We start from the raw sequence: 16,009 nt of genomic DNA on the forward strand, positions 1-16,009 counted from the left end.
CAAAAGATGTACGTGGTGGTCCAACTAATGAAAGGATTGTTAACACTGATAGAACAACAGGTGGAAAATACCTGCAAAATGAGCAAGTTCTGGGCGTGGAAGGAATAGACACGGATGAACTTGTGATGGGAGAAGGCCACATAGCGCCCAAAGATAAAACTGTCGGCTATTCACAATTGTTGATTATATAGCTAAAGAACACATACGCAGAATTAATAAATGCAGAACTCCGTTTTCATGTTAATTGCTAGCATTGCGTCTTTTCAATAAAATAAATATAATTTAATATTATATCTGAAAATAAACAAGAAGTGATTAGTAGTAACATGTGAAACATATTTCAAATGTCCCATCTCCAGACTACTATACATTGTTCGGTCATCTCCACCCTATGCAGCCCGCAAGGGAAATCTCACTGCGGAGGGTGTGTGTGCAACCCAACATTTTGAACTGTGCATCAAAAGTAAAGTTGCAGAGTGACGTAAAACACACCCGAAGAGCGATTCTGACCCATTGCGACCGTTTAGTAAATACGACATGGATACTGTGACCTTGTAGCAACTACTTTTACATATTTACATATATACTTTTACTTTTACTATACTACTATCATATCCAAACCATCAATTTCTTCATAGCCTGTTTGCCACCTGATTCTTCAGCGATCTCCAAGTTCAGAACAACCCCTAAATCTAAAAGGAACTGCATTATTTAAATTATGTATTTACGTTTTTGTTTTCTCAAAAGAAAATTACTCTCAGATGATGTTTCATTCAAGATTTCAGAAAAATATTAAAACACAAATAAATTCATGGTCTTTATCTACCTACCTTCAAATCATTTTCTATAACGGAAAAGCCTTCCTTTTTTATATACTCAGTTCATATTTTATCTAATTAATACAGATAGATTTTTGACAGGCAAAGAGGTTTTCTCAAAGATACAACAAAAACAAAAACAACAACAGCTTCCCTGAGATCTGAACCACCTATTGAGTAAAAGCCATAATCTAGATGTCTATTGGGGTGTACATCTCAGTTGAGAGACTTAAACGGACTAGGTTAATATAGCTTGAGGTTTACCTGGATATCACCTGGCTATGTCCTAGTCATTTAAAACACTTTCACTTTTAAGCTAAATGTAGCTGGGTTTTCACCTGAACGCTTAGACTGCGTTTCACTGACTTTTCACCTCAAAGATTTTCACTGGGCAGCAACCCGCTGGGTAAAAGCTTTGCTTCCTATACACTTTACAGCTGTGCCTGCAAAGCCAGGGGGCCATTCCTCTCTGTCATTTAGTAAGGAAGGCAGGAAGCATTTTGCCCTCATGTTACCTTTTCGCTCCAAGCCAGGGCTGTCGGTTAATTTTCCCATCTCTTAAAGGTATATTGATTGGGTTTCCACAGTTCTGGCACTACATGGTCCCCGAGAGACTTGTTTACACATTGGGGTCAATAACGCATTGCTCTGTAAGCTCAGACTGTCTTCCCCATCATTGTCATTTGTAGCCTTCTGTCCTCGCAAGGATGGTGAAGCTAAAATCTAATTTTTTCAGAGTCTCAATCAACAACAGGGGGAAGGAAACTGTGCCCCAGAGCCAGCTAAACAAAGCCAGCGGGGGCATTTTACGGCAAAACAATTTCAGTTCATGGAATCTTTCCAGCTATGTCCATTCACAAAAATTTCATGCCTCACACTTATGAATGCACAATTTAAAATTCCACTAACTGTTAATTTTCAGAGATCTGGATGTTTACTTGCAGTAATTTGTTTACAATTGCACAGACATTTCACTTTTCTTTTACTTCTACTTGATGGTAAATGTTACATAACAGATGGCAAATAGGTTCTTAAATGTACATAAGAAAGTGAACCAAAATGTTCTTTCTATACAGTAAAATGTTCACGGTTAATTCAACTCTAACAGTGTTAATTCAACTCTTAACAGATAACATTTGGTCCTTGTGACCAAATGTTATTTGTTAAGAGTTGAATTAACACATGACATTTTACTGTGTACCTAACAAAGCACCATCAATTGTTGTGAACAGATTAAAAATAACACAATTTTGAAGTCAAACGTTTGGCTTGCATTAATCTAGCCGAACAGTTTCAATTATTTCCAAATACAAGCATAGCCCTGGACACTAAATTACCCTTCTTTTTTGTTCTTATTTGTTTTGTTCAAATGCACATTCAAATGATTCCTGTGCACATGCCAATAAAACTTGATTCTTTTTTTGATAATTTTTTCAAAAAATGTGAAAATAATTTTTAATACTGTTCCTATGCAACCCCTTCGGATAATCCTCATCCACATCTGTTCTGTGGCACTTTTCTCTCCCTCCCTCTCTACAGAGATTCAGTGCAAAGTGATGTGAGGGATTGTAAAATATTGGGTCTTATGAGTGGTCTGTCATTTTGCCTTCCCGTCAAAGCAGCATGAATACCTCGGGTCAGCGGGGGTGATGTTACAGAAAGCTCTCTCCTTCCCTTATTGCAGACTGCTCTTTTGTGAGATTGCGGGAATGCTTCATTTCCTCCTGATTCACCCTGCCCCCCGCAGAACCCCCTTGTTCCTGAGTTTGATTGTGTGTGTGTGTGTGTGTGTGTGTGTTAGTGCACATGCACAAAACAGAATGCCCATTGACCAAGGGAAAAACCCTAAAGAGCATAAGATACTCTAAATAAAGGCACTGCCGGAGGTCCCATTTTGAGCAGGCCTGAGCTGATATGATGTGTGTCCAGGGGCAAAACAACACAGACAAGGCCAAGGGTTAGGTAATGCCCCTCAAAAAAAAAACCAAACAGGAACCTCACGTTTAGAATCTGCTTACTTCCTGTAAATACATAGTTTGGATATCCTGTATTACATGGCATGAAGAACAGTCAGAATACAAAGACCGCTGACGAGTTGCAGTTTTAAACAAAAATTCTTTGTATGTGTGTCTTAACATGCACGTGTTCACCTGTGTAGAATGTAATTCAGTGAGACTGGCAACAATTAACCAAATTGACTTTTTAAAAGAAAGGATTTAAAAGCAATGACACATTTAGAGCTCTTCCCTTTCAAATGTTGAGAATCTTTTTATAAAAATATGAAATATGAACATTTTTACATTGGCCGTGCATGTTCCCCAACACCTCCTTGGTCTACGCATGCACACTCTATTACAGGCACATCAAGGGCTCATCTTGGGGTTGTGGGATTGATTCCAGTCAATCTTGATTGTTGGGAGGTCTGTCAGTTAAATGGTGCCTATGAAAAAAACCTAGTGAATGACAAATGTAATCAATTTCACAAGCCAATTAATTGGGACAGACAGCTTGACGGGTATAGGAGACACACACGTGCATTCACACACGCACACACACAGATGTTCAAATGCATGCATGCTACTAACACAAGTCTGACAAATCGGGAAGAACTATGTTTTACATGCACAAAAGTATCTGATAAAGATATCTGATCAGATAAAATGTAATGCATTTTCATACTCATATCATAATATTAAGAATAAAGTATTTAGTATAAAATCACACAAACACATCCATTTCTGTGGAAGCAGGTTGGTAGGATATTGACATAGGTAAAACTAAAAAATGAAATGGACAATTTATGTATGATTACTGTCCTCAAATATTGCAATTAATCAATTTAATTGTAAAAAAAATATGTTCATGTTTGTGAGGATTTGGCCAAGCCATTGTTTTTGTCATTGATCTTTAGTGCTAAGTTTCATTTGCCCTCCAGTCAAAAAAAAAAAAAAAAAAAAAACCAAGACACAGGACTGCCTTTCAAGGCCAATCATACCCCACATGTAATGAACATCTTCCCCTTAATGACCCCATCGTCCTTGAGAAGCGTGCGGAGGGGCCATCGTTATCCCAAATGAGTTTAATGATTCCTAATTAATCACTTCCACGTCCGTCAGGCCAATAAGATCACTCGCACACGCCAGTGATTTGTCTGGGAGAGGAGCGCGCTCAGTTCAGGCCTAAAGTGGTGTTGAAGATTTTTTAACAAGTCATGGGTAGAGAACCTTACAGGTGCAAAAGCGGCTTATTAAGTTCTGATTTCCTTTGTCAAGACAATGTTTTGGTGGTTGTTCTCGTCAAAGCGCGTGCCGACGCCTTATCCACAGAGCTCCAGGCACTCTGAACACCGGCTGCATGCCACGTTCTTGATTCGCGTACAGGAGGGAACTCTCAGTCTGTCTGTCTCTCAGTGGTGACAGACTGCAGCATGCTGGAAAGATTCAGGCCCTCAGGAGGATGGACCCTAAATCAGGAGCATCTGACTACGGAGGACAGGGGGTAGGCCTGATCAATGCTCCTGAGATTTGTGGACTGCCAGCGCCGAGCAGTTTGGACTTCATCTCCATAACCTGGTTTATAAAGCACTGCGGCCCAGGGGGCAGGGCTCTGGGGTTTGAAAAAAAAACATCCGTAGTAGGCTTCCACTGTATTAATGAGGGACCTTGGAAATACCGAAGAACTTGCCGCAGTGCAGCACCAGTACTTTTGACACTACAATAGTGACCAACGCACACATACATGCAGAAATGAGTCACCATTTACAAACAACCCATGTTTACCACAGTCTAATTCACCCCTGTAAGAGGGACATTAAATATCCCGTGAATCCCCTGTGAGGCGCTTACCTCTGTGAAGGTGATAGACAGAGGGAGTGATCAATAGTTTAGAACAGGCGGAGCTGCTGTGGTATTGGAGCCAAGCACTTCAGGTAATGAACTGCCTGTTTGATATATTCCCCTCCTCGGGGCGGGATAGCGGGAGCTCCACGCAGCATTGCAACAGCAGCAATTCTTTGATTGGCCATTTCTCTTCCATCAGCTTCCCCCCGTTGCAGACAAATCACCGGCGTCATGGATATCTAGTCCTCTCATCAACCTCTCCACTCCCAGCCGACCTCTCAGCTGGAGACAGGTCCCCTTTTCCCCCCTTGTGTTACTACACAGACCTCTACTTCTACACACAGCTGGACCTCTTCGTCCAGTTCATGTGTGCATTTCCTTTAACCCTTTAAGGTGCAAGATCGCAAGTACGTGATTTGAATGTTCTTAGCTGAACATTCTAATGATGATGTAACAATCAATACTGGTAACTGAAAGCAAATGAAAAGCAAAAGAACACTGACTTGAAATTTTGGACAAAAACTAAACGAAAAAATAATCCAAAAAACCTACTCTTCAAAGGGTTAAAGGATCTGTGCAACATCTGTGATACTGTTGGGAGAGCAGAGTGGCTTAAGCAGGCTTAAGATTGAGGGCTTGTGTTTTGTGTTTACCTTGAGGACATGGCTTTGGTTTACGTCCAGACCGGCCGCTGGATTAAAAGGACGAATGGACGGCAGCCAAAGCCTCGGAACACGCCCCTAACTCAATGATAACCTGAGTGCATCCCTCCATCTCCGCCAAGCCCCCAAACGTTGCCGCAAACGGTCAGAGCGACTAGCGTTCCGTCCTCTAAAGAGCGCCTCACTTTTTAATGGTCTAAAAATAGACTTGGAAAAAGGTTACAAATCAAGTTAAATGGTAAGATATAAGGGTAGATATTATACATGCAGAGAGGGAATTGCTTGTTTGTCAGTCAATTTCTCATCACTGGCAGGCAGGGTATGAAGAATTGTAGATGTCTAACAGAAGTGATGTGGTACCACAGGCTTATTTTGGGGTTGGGGGGGATGTGAAAATTGGAGGATGTCAACTCTCTTGAGACCAGATGCTAACCACCTTCAAAAATGACCCCTCACCCACCCCTCAATTTGAGTTATTGGCAGAAGAACATTAGATTTCTGTCTATGGATGAGCAAAGCCAGACATCTCATCTCAGCCATATTGATGAGTCTGGTTTGTATCTGGATTTAATCAGAAGGCTTTATCCACCTTTATAAAAAATAAAAGCATTCACGGTTAATGTTAACATTTAATTCATATACAATTCCTTGCAAAGTAACATTTTGCAACCAAATTGCAATATCTTTCTGTTAGGTCTATTCAGTATGCTGTTTTCAGTTTCAATGTTGATGTCTGTATTTTAACCAGAATCCACCCAGAAATTAACACTTTTTATATGTTCTTAAAGCATATTAAGCTCATACCCTTATTCATACCATTGAACATGATCAGCACACACTACAGTAATGTGACAATATGATGTCATAAATTTATGCATGACTTAAGTGACACCATCTGCCTGGCCAGAAGAATGGTGTCAGCTGTCCTGTGACAGACCTTGGTGTGGCAAACGGGTCTTGACAGAGCCAGCTGTGACAGCCAGCCCTGCAGGGAATGGAGTCCACCAAGATCTTGGTGACCTTTACTCCCCGTCCTCCTCATTCAGTCTGCTGCTACAGCTCCCCATGACTTTCACAGCGAGAGATTACGAAGGCCCGAAACCAGAGGGAACCTGAGCAGGCAGGCTGACTTCTGCTCTTCGCTTTTGAATGGTCATCTCTGGCGTGAAGCTAGGCTACTCATCTACCCTATAGCTTACGGTGATGCACCCTGAGACTCAGACCAGCATTTCTAGCTGCTTTCCATTTTCTCTGCACTCCTCCTGGATGTGATGTTCCTTTTGAGGACATACATGTTTGTCTGTCTGGCCTTATGTAAGTATGGCAGAAAATAAATGGGTTTAGTGAATTCTTAAACAAAGCACTTTTTGGGCTATATTTTAACGATCTAAGCGCACGGTCTAAAGCACATGGCGCAAGTGCATTTAGGGCGTGTCCAAATCCACTTTTGCTAGTGTAATCTGAGCGCAAAGTAAGGTGCATGGTTCAAAGGGGTTGTACTTAGTCTCTTAATTAATCATAGGTGTGTTTAGGGCGTAACCAATCAGAGTGTTATCTCCCATTCCCTTTAAAAGCCAGGTGCGCTTACACCTTGGCGGATTGCTATTATAATGGCGGATTTGCCAAGTAGTAGGAAAGAACGCTTCTCTGCAGAGGAAAAATACTGCGCCATTGACTTAAGACCAGGTTTTTGTTAGTCAATCGTGCAATCGCTTTCCGCTGTCTCAAGATAGCAATGCGCCTGACCACACCTCATTTTAAGACCAACACGCCAATGGGTGCTCAGATGGGCGCAAGTACATTTCCTATTTAAACAACGTGGGCGCAGGATGAGAAAATGACAACTGCGTCGGAAACTAGCAAAGGTATTGCATTGCGCTTGGCGCCGCGTTGTGCCGGGTGTAAGATAGAGCTCTTTGTCTTTTGTCTCATGGTAAATGCATTCTCTTATCTTAGCAGTTGTAGCTTTAAGTAGATATGGGCCATCTATTCATCAGATTTTTTGCAGTCGATATACATATATACACTGCTCACTGTATACCTGAACCCTTCAGCATAAGGCTGACATAACATAGCCAATAAAAAATGCTGACAGTTTTATGCCATTTGACCAGGGGCACAGGAAGATGTTGTGAGCATGGTGTGCTGCCAACAGAAATGCTAAATCATGATGTTTAAATATATATATATATATATATATTTATATATATATATATACTGTCACCTGGTTTTTTGACTGAAGGTTTTTATTACATGTTTTTCATCATTATTGTGTTTTTCTTAAACTTTTACTTAATTTGTGATGTCACACCAACCTTTCTTTAAAGGCATACTATACGGGATTTTTTTTAGCTTGGCTGTAGTCCTGTGTTTACAATCAAAGTCCTCCTCAATTGTCTTCAACTCACCCCTGAGTACCTGACCAAGTCAAAAAAATAGACAGGCAAGCACACCTTCAGCAAACCTAAGCTTTTGTAGTCCCAGAAGTAAGCCTTTACAGCACAAACTGAAGGCAAACCATTGGAGCTCACATTAAAATGAATGGGGAATATCAGACTTTTGAATACACAATAAAATTTCCTAGAGGGTATTCTTAAACTCGATTAACGATCGCTATGTTTCATATGAGAAACAGATGGTAAAAATATGTGATATGTAATAAAATATGTACATTTTAATAAATATTTGTTTCAAGACTTTTGTATCAAAACAACCAGTGTTTCACAAAATTGCTATTCATAAGTAGTGGACTTTCTCCCGGCACGCCCACTCTTGCTATTTTTCTTTATTTTATTTTTTTAAATCTGCACTTTCTGCCAAATTTTTCTAGCTCTAACTAGTCCTACAGTTTTTTCACGACATTTAAACTTTTTACACCAAAACAACCAGCTAGTTCCAGACATTGTTGCTTGTATTCAGATTTTTTTGAAATATTCAAAAAGTTTTGAAATATTCAACTTTATTTGTGGTCACTCCATAGAGGGTCACTCATGGATGTTTAGTAGGACGCTTTAGTAGGGCGCATGTGCAGGTGGTCACTGATTCACTCATGGACATTTAGTAGGATGCACTTTGAACAGTACAAGATTTATAAGCACAGCTTTATCGCCTAAAGTTACTTTAGCTAACCATAACCCTAACATGATAGTGTTTTGCCTACTTTAGTTAACCTAGTTAGCGCGTATGGATGCTATCCTGCACGCATGAGTAGGAGGTACGGATACACAGCTACAACCCGTGTATGGATGCTATCCCGCACGCACAAGTAGGAGCTAATGACACATAGCTACAACCACCGATACAGATGTATGGACACACGGATGCTACAACCACCAATACAGATGTATGGACACACAGAGGACAACAAATAACGTTACAGAGGTCAGGACATGCCATAGCTAGCTAGCTATATAGTTAGCCAAGTTTTACTAATGACACTTTTAGGATGTGACTAATCCCTGGAATATAATCGCTACTTGCTGATCCCCGGCTGTATATGTAACGCTACGATGCGCCGTGGGTCTGGACGGTTTCATGCTTCTTGAGCTATGCGCCGTCATTGAAATGCATTGAGGCTTGAGGACAGTGCCAGTTGGAATTTGAAGCAAGCCCACACAATTCCTTCAGGAATTGTAACCTTTCTAGTGAAATTTATGATCATAAAAAACTGACCGATGAGGTTGTCTTTGGCTTGTTTTTTTGGTATTCATTAAATTTAATGGGAACCCAGCTCTTTTGCCCTCAACATGCACAGTAGAGGCTGTTTCCCATTACTTCCTAGGCCTCACTGCATACCCTCTCCAATTCCTATGTACACTCTATAGTCACATACATGTAAATTCATTAGAAACTACCAGTAAATTTCTCCCTTCATTTATGTCAATTAGGTCGGGACCATGAACCGGACATGTACAAATAATATGAAAACTGGACATTCCAGTCAAAAACTGGACATCTGGAAACCCTAGCTGGATACCTATAGGTAACATTACTTAGAGGTCCAGCAAAAAACAAGACAACCCCACATCACTTTTTATCCCTCTGGCGAACTCCAGCTGAGGCCACCGAGGAGAAGCAATTCCAAGGTTATCTCTAGTTCTTTAACACGCCATGATGGATTGTCTTTTTCCTTCGCTGTATCTGGGCCGTTACAGTTGGTTAGCAATAAACACACAGAAAAAAGCACCATTCCCAGAAACATCCCAAATACTTTTTAGAGTAACAAATACAGGTAAAGGTGCACAAATTCAGTGAAACTGCATGGTTGCCAGTGCATAGATATGGCTTAGCCTGGTTGTTTTATAATATTTTCAAGGTATATTATTACGCACATTATACGAAACTAGCTTATTATTATTCAGTTATTTGATTTTTTTTTGTGTTATCTAAATTGCCATTGATTGTAGTCAGCTAACACACCAATAAATAAGTAGCTTTAAGCACACACTTCAATGCATATTTAATTACTGATGTTCACACACAAATTAGCCACTTTAGCAGGTACACATATGTAGGGCAGTTCACAGAAGTCTGCCACTTATCAGACCCCCAAAGGAAAACCGACTGTTTACTGTGTTGGCAGGGAGTTAGCAGGTGTGATAAAGAGACCTCAGTTACAAAACATCCTACTGAATCAGCATTATGTGAACCTGGGGTTCTCCATAATACAATGTGTCATGTTTGGCATTGTTGGAAAGCCAATGTCATGTGGAACAAGTTGATGTCCTTCATGGTGGGGTGCTCACTAATTATCTTGATACCAGTGCCCAGCCAGATACAAAGGCTAACCTGATGTGACATGCTTACAATGATAGTGCAAGCAGGATCATTGATCTGTACTCTTTTGTCTTGATTGCGTCTTTATTTAATGACTTGACATTTTGCTTTGATCTTAGAGTATACATTGGGAAACGTACAATAATTTGGGGAGACTTGTTAGCGGTATCCTACGCGTATGCATATAGCCATTCAACTCTCCACACACTTTTTCACCATTGTATATTGTCATTATAAACATACTGTACAATAAACTACATTAATTTTGACCCTGCATTCCTCTTTGACTCTTACTACTGAACACCTAGCAATTTTAAGGTCCTAACATAAACATAGAAAACACAGAATATCTGGACCCTGTAGTCACTCACCTATACACTAATGTTGTAGCAGGATATGCAATTGTGTTCATGCAGGTTACACAAGCCAGAGGCACATCCACATCTACCAAGATAGACAGGGATTCGTATAGAGCCATACTACTGGCGAAAAGCAGTCTCCTGCTTCTATGCATAACTGTTAGCACAGAGGAAAGGTTAAAACATTATTTTTGATGATCATCAGATAATCAAAATAACATTCAATTAATCCCGTTCCAGTAACACCAAGTAAGACTACACGCATTCCTCGTCACTCAGATACTTCCGCTGTTTGTTGTATTGGAAGGGTTTCTTACAGTTGGTGACCCCAACATGATAAGTTGTGGTTTCTTAGTTGGTGACCTCAATGCTGTTTGGTGTATCTGAGGGGTTTATTACACATACCATAGGTTATATGTACTGCCATACTGCAAATTTAGTAATGTTAGCTCAGAGTAAACCCGTTTTAACTCTACCATTGCACACAAAAACAAAGTGATGATGCCGGGCTATTCTGTACAAGCCATGTCAGGCTCTGTTGACCTTATTCGTGTTGGACCTGTTTCCGACAAGGTACAAAGGATTACTGACTTTTCTGGCTAATGAAGTAGCACAGTTTACTTGCAGTAGTATTTTTCGATAAGGTAGCAAAGATCGATAGTTATGACTAGAATTTTGTGCTACCAGTAGGACATTAAGAAACTGTAGTAGGAGAAATTGACAGAACACCAGTATAACCAGTACAGAGTACTTGTAGAAAAGAGTGGGTCTTTCATATTTGTCTCAATTCTGTAAACAATGGTAGAGACAGATGAATCATTTTATAATACAAACAACCTACATCCCTTGGCTATGATTACACAACACAATTAAATTTCAGGGACATACCATTCACTAGCAATTCATCATTCATACCATTCACAGGCAATGCAATACAATTCCACGTTATATGATACAAACAGTCTTTAATTAATTTTTTGCAAGTTCAGCTTCCGCTTACTGATTCTACGGATTCCTATGAAAGGGGATCAATGGCACATGAAGCCACTTCATGGAGGCAGCCATGTTTGACTTTGGGGCTTTTGGCACCAAAGCATGCACACTGGGTACCTAAACGTGAAGTATCACAGTGAATTCAAAGCAATGACTAAGGGTGCGCTCCAAAAAAGCTTTCAAATCATCTGACAAACTGTGACTTTGCTGGCTAGCTACAGAATTTTGTGGAAGAAAACAAGTGACTCATTGTGACAATGCCATTTCTCTTGTGGTGTCTAATATTTTTGAAAGTTAAAGTAATAAATATGGCAGTCAAATCTTTTATAGAAGCATTCGGCAACACTTGACTGTACATTACAGTCTGTACAGTCTGACTGTACATTAGCTAGCTCGATATCTACATACCTTTGGAAAAGCTGGGTAATATGCAAGCTTGCAAGACTGAAATGCCATAAGAAGATGTGGTTTGCTAGCTAACTAAATAACTATTCTATTTCACATAGCTTTCAAGCTGTCTAATGGATCCCCAGCCAGCTAGCTAGACAGTAGAAAAGTAGTACTGTAGCTAGAATATTTTCCGAACAACACAAACATTTGATGACACTCGACTGTAGCATAATTATAACTAGCTAACAGGCTAGCCACAACGTCTGCCTGGTTTAAATCCTACAATCAAGACGTGTGCACTATTAACCATTCTGTGTTATGGTAGCTACAGTTGAGGCCAAAAGTTTACATGCACCTAGGCTAAAGACATCCAAACTAAATCTTTCATAACTCCACACATTTCATGTTTCCATACATTTCCTGTGTTAAGTCAATTAAAGTATCTACTTTATTTCCATAAGAGGTAATTTCAAAATAAGAGACAGATTTATTTCAGATTTATGTACTATATCAAAATTTCAGTGTGTCAAAAGTTTATATACACTTTGCTAGTATTTGGTGGCATTGCCTTTTAATTTCTTAACTTGTTTAATATGACCAGAGAACACCTCCAAAAGACTCGGTCTTCATCCTGGTGACCACCTGCAAACTTCATTCTGTCTTTTTCATGCCGGTCTTGGAGTAGGGGCTTCTTCCTTGTGCGACAGCCTTTCAGGCCATGGCGATGTAGTATTCTCTTAATGGTGGATGTAGATACTTTGGTACTTGATGCCTCCAACTATTTCACCAGCTCATTTGTTGTTGTCTTAGGGTTCAGTTGAACCTTTTGGACCTGGGAGTTAATGTGTGCCTCCTTCCTGAAAGATGCAGTGCAGTGTCTGTGTGGTCCTAAGATTTTTATATTTGCATACAATTGTTTGTACAAATGCTCGTGGTACCTTCAGTTGTTTGGAAATTGCCCCTAAGGAGGAACCGGATTTGGAGGAATCTTCCAGACTGTTTAAAGAGACAGTGAACTCGGTGTATGTAAACTTTTGACCCACTGGAATTCTAATGTAGTGAATTAAAGCTGAAATAAATCAGTCTCTAATCGATTGTTTTAAAATGACCTTTGATATGAAGTAGATGCCCTAATTGACTTGCCAAAAGAAATGTCTGGTAACATGACATGGCCAACTTTTGGCCTCAACTATACATACACTCACACACACATTATATATATATATGCCTGGACATGCTACATGAATTGCAATGAGTATTAGGATGCGTGTTATTGAAACACCGATTTGTTGAGAGGTGCTATCAACAGGGTATAGCAGGCATGTTGTCTTCCTCCTGGCACAGAAAACAAGACTGTCCGGCTCATAAAAGAGCTCATAAAAGAATCGGGTCAGTGGAAAAGGCCATAAAAAGTGAAGTGCAGAGAGTGGGCTTGATGAACGTTGAGGGGCCATCAGACTCTTTGGGTTCCCTCTACACAATGCTTTATAACAGCAATCTCACAGCCTGCCATACACGTCAACCTGGCTGCTGACACCTGTGATGATTTGGGAGGGGGGGGGGGGGGGGGGCTGATGTGTATGGATGCTTCCATCCTCTCTGGAAGGGAAGGGATGCTCTGCTGAGCACTAGGGCATTTTAGCCTTTAGACAAGGGGCTGAAGATTAAGTGGTACAGTGGTTATAAAAAGTCTGCACACCTTTATTGAAATCGCAGGTTTTTGTCATGTAAAGTCTGTAATCAAGATAAATCATGATTGTTTTCCACCTTCAATGTGGCCTTGTAAGCAACAAAAAATTCAAATAAAAAAACATTTTTGGGAAAAATAAATAGGAAATAATAACCCTACCATTCCCTGGTTGCATAAATATGTACACTGTTCAGCCGATACTTTGTGGAAGCACATTTTGCTTTTATTACAGCAGTGAGTGTTTATGAATAAATCTCCATCAACTTTGCACACAAGGACTTTGCAATTTTACCCCGTGCTTAATTGCAAAAAAATTTAAAGCTACATCAAATTGTGAGGGAATCGCTTGTGCACAGCCTTCTTAAGGCCTTTCCTCAGGTTCTCAATGGAATCAAGGTTTGGGCTCTGACTGAACCAAAAAGTGGCACAGAATCATCTAGAATGTGATTGTATGCTGCAGCATTAAGATTTGCCTACACTGAAACTAAGGGGCCTAGACCAATCCATGAAAAACAGCCCCAGACTAATGGGTGTCCAGATACATTTTGCCATATAGTGTACAACAATTTCGTAATTCAGGGAATGATGGCCGTTTGACTTGTCCACTGGTCTAAAAATATACTGATGGAAGAAGTAACCAGAGCTTATAACATTGCCCATATATGAAACACAAACATGCATAAGTACTGTAACAACGGTTCAATGGGTATTTGATAAAGCTAAATGTTGTAATGAGACAGGAGCTAGACCGACTTTGTTGATTAGGGTGGCAATGATCTCTGATGGCCTGACCTTTTCTTTTAATTATACTTTATTTTCTGGCTAAGTGCAATATAAAAATAACTGTCAGTATGAGTTTCATAATTATCACCAGCGTGTAGAATAATTAATGCTCTCTTTTGCAGCACACTGGGATCCCAGAGATGTTTTGAACTGCACAAGAACAATGGATGTCCAGATTGATGCCCACTTTCAAAGCTTACCTTCGATGGAACTATAATGTGAAAGATATTTGGGGATCACATGACAATGTAAGAGAATGGGAATGGAAAAGGCTGATAATATAAGAAGTTTAACAAGATGATGAGACTGTTTGACTAGATCAAAAAATTGCTTGCAATTACACAGCTTTTTCATAAATGCATGGGTTCTATAGTAGATGGTAAATACTGGTTGCTCTTGCTACTTATCAGTGAAAACATATTGTGTCTTCCACACTGTGTCCCCGTCCGAAACTTGGGGACACAATATATAAAACCTAGGTTCTCATCAGCACTGAGGCATGTTTATCATATCCTAATCTGCATAACTGCGAACTAAAAGTGAAACATTTGACTGGATAAATCTATGAAAGGTCACATTTTCTGTTGTATTTAATTAAGGTTCAGGTATGCGTGAAACCCTTGGGCTTGCCATTCCTCTCTGATACCGCTTCTTTATTGAGAATAGTAATCACTGTTTAAGCAGCAACTGCGCAGTAAATCTCTTCTGCTGATATTGCAGTGCTCATAGCACACTACTGTAAATCTCCTGCACCCAGATATAGAGAGTAATTTATCACCCTCTGAATGTTCTAAACAAACCCTCAGGATTTAATAAATAAACAAACTGACAGATAACGGGACATGCAGAGCAGACAGAGGATAATTAGCTTTGGTGGCAAATGAAAACACACTCCCCAGCAATGCGACAGTACGGCCGGACTTCGACCTATTAGCCTGGATTTCAGAGAGAGAGGGAGGAAGAAGGACAGAGAGAGAGAGAGAGAGAGAGAGAGAGAGAGAGAGAGAGAGAGAGAGGGGCAAGGACATGATTAATGCAGTGAGTCCATAATCTTAGGAGTGACCAGGCAGTCACTGTAGACCGCAGTCTGGCTGTAGGCTGCTTTCACATCCAGCTGCAGACAGGGCGGGGTCACAGTGCAGCACAGAGGGGCCACTCTGCACACTGGCAGTCAAGTGCTAAAATGGCTCCATCTTTTCCCACATGTTTTCGGCTTTTTTTATACCAAAGGTTTGAGACAGCCAGTTTTTGCTAGGAATGCCTGCTTTCCAGAAAACTCAGTTAAAATTGCTGTATTGTGTGGAGCTCAGAAAATGAAAATCTCAAGAAATGCATGAAGAGACTTTGCAGCGTTGATATTAATGACACATATCTCATGCACAGACATTTTCCTGGATAAAAAGATGTAATTAGATGCCAAGTCTTATTTCAAAGTCATATCCATAAGGACAAATGGGACTATTTGAATGTCTCCAAGGAACTTGTTGTCTTTAACAGATGACAGGGTACACGCCCACAATGTCCCCAATGCTGTCACTGAAAATAGAGGACATTTAAAAATAAAGGACATTGAAAGAAATGCTGCCAACTGCAATAAACCTTAGACTACAAGTTGTTCTTATCGGTCAGATGAGTGGACTCTTAGCAGTCCACTTTCCCTTAATATGAAATGTATTATTACTTCTTTGTAACATTTCAC

This window comes from Anguilla anguilla, chromosome 5 (assembly GCF_013347855.1).
Source record: "Anguilla anguilla isolate fAngAng1 chromosome 5, fAngAng1.pri, whole genome shotgun sequence".
NCBI lineage: Eukaryota > Metazoa > Chordata > Actinopteri > Anguilliformes > Anguillidae > Anguilla > Anguilla anguilla.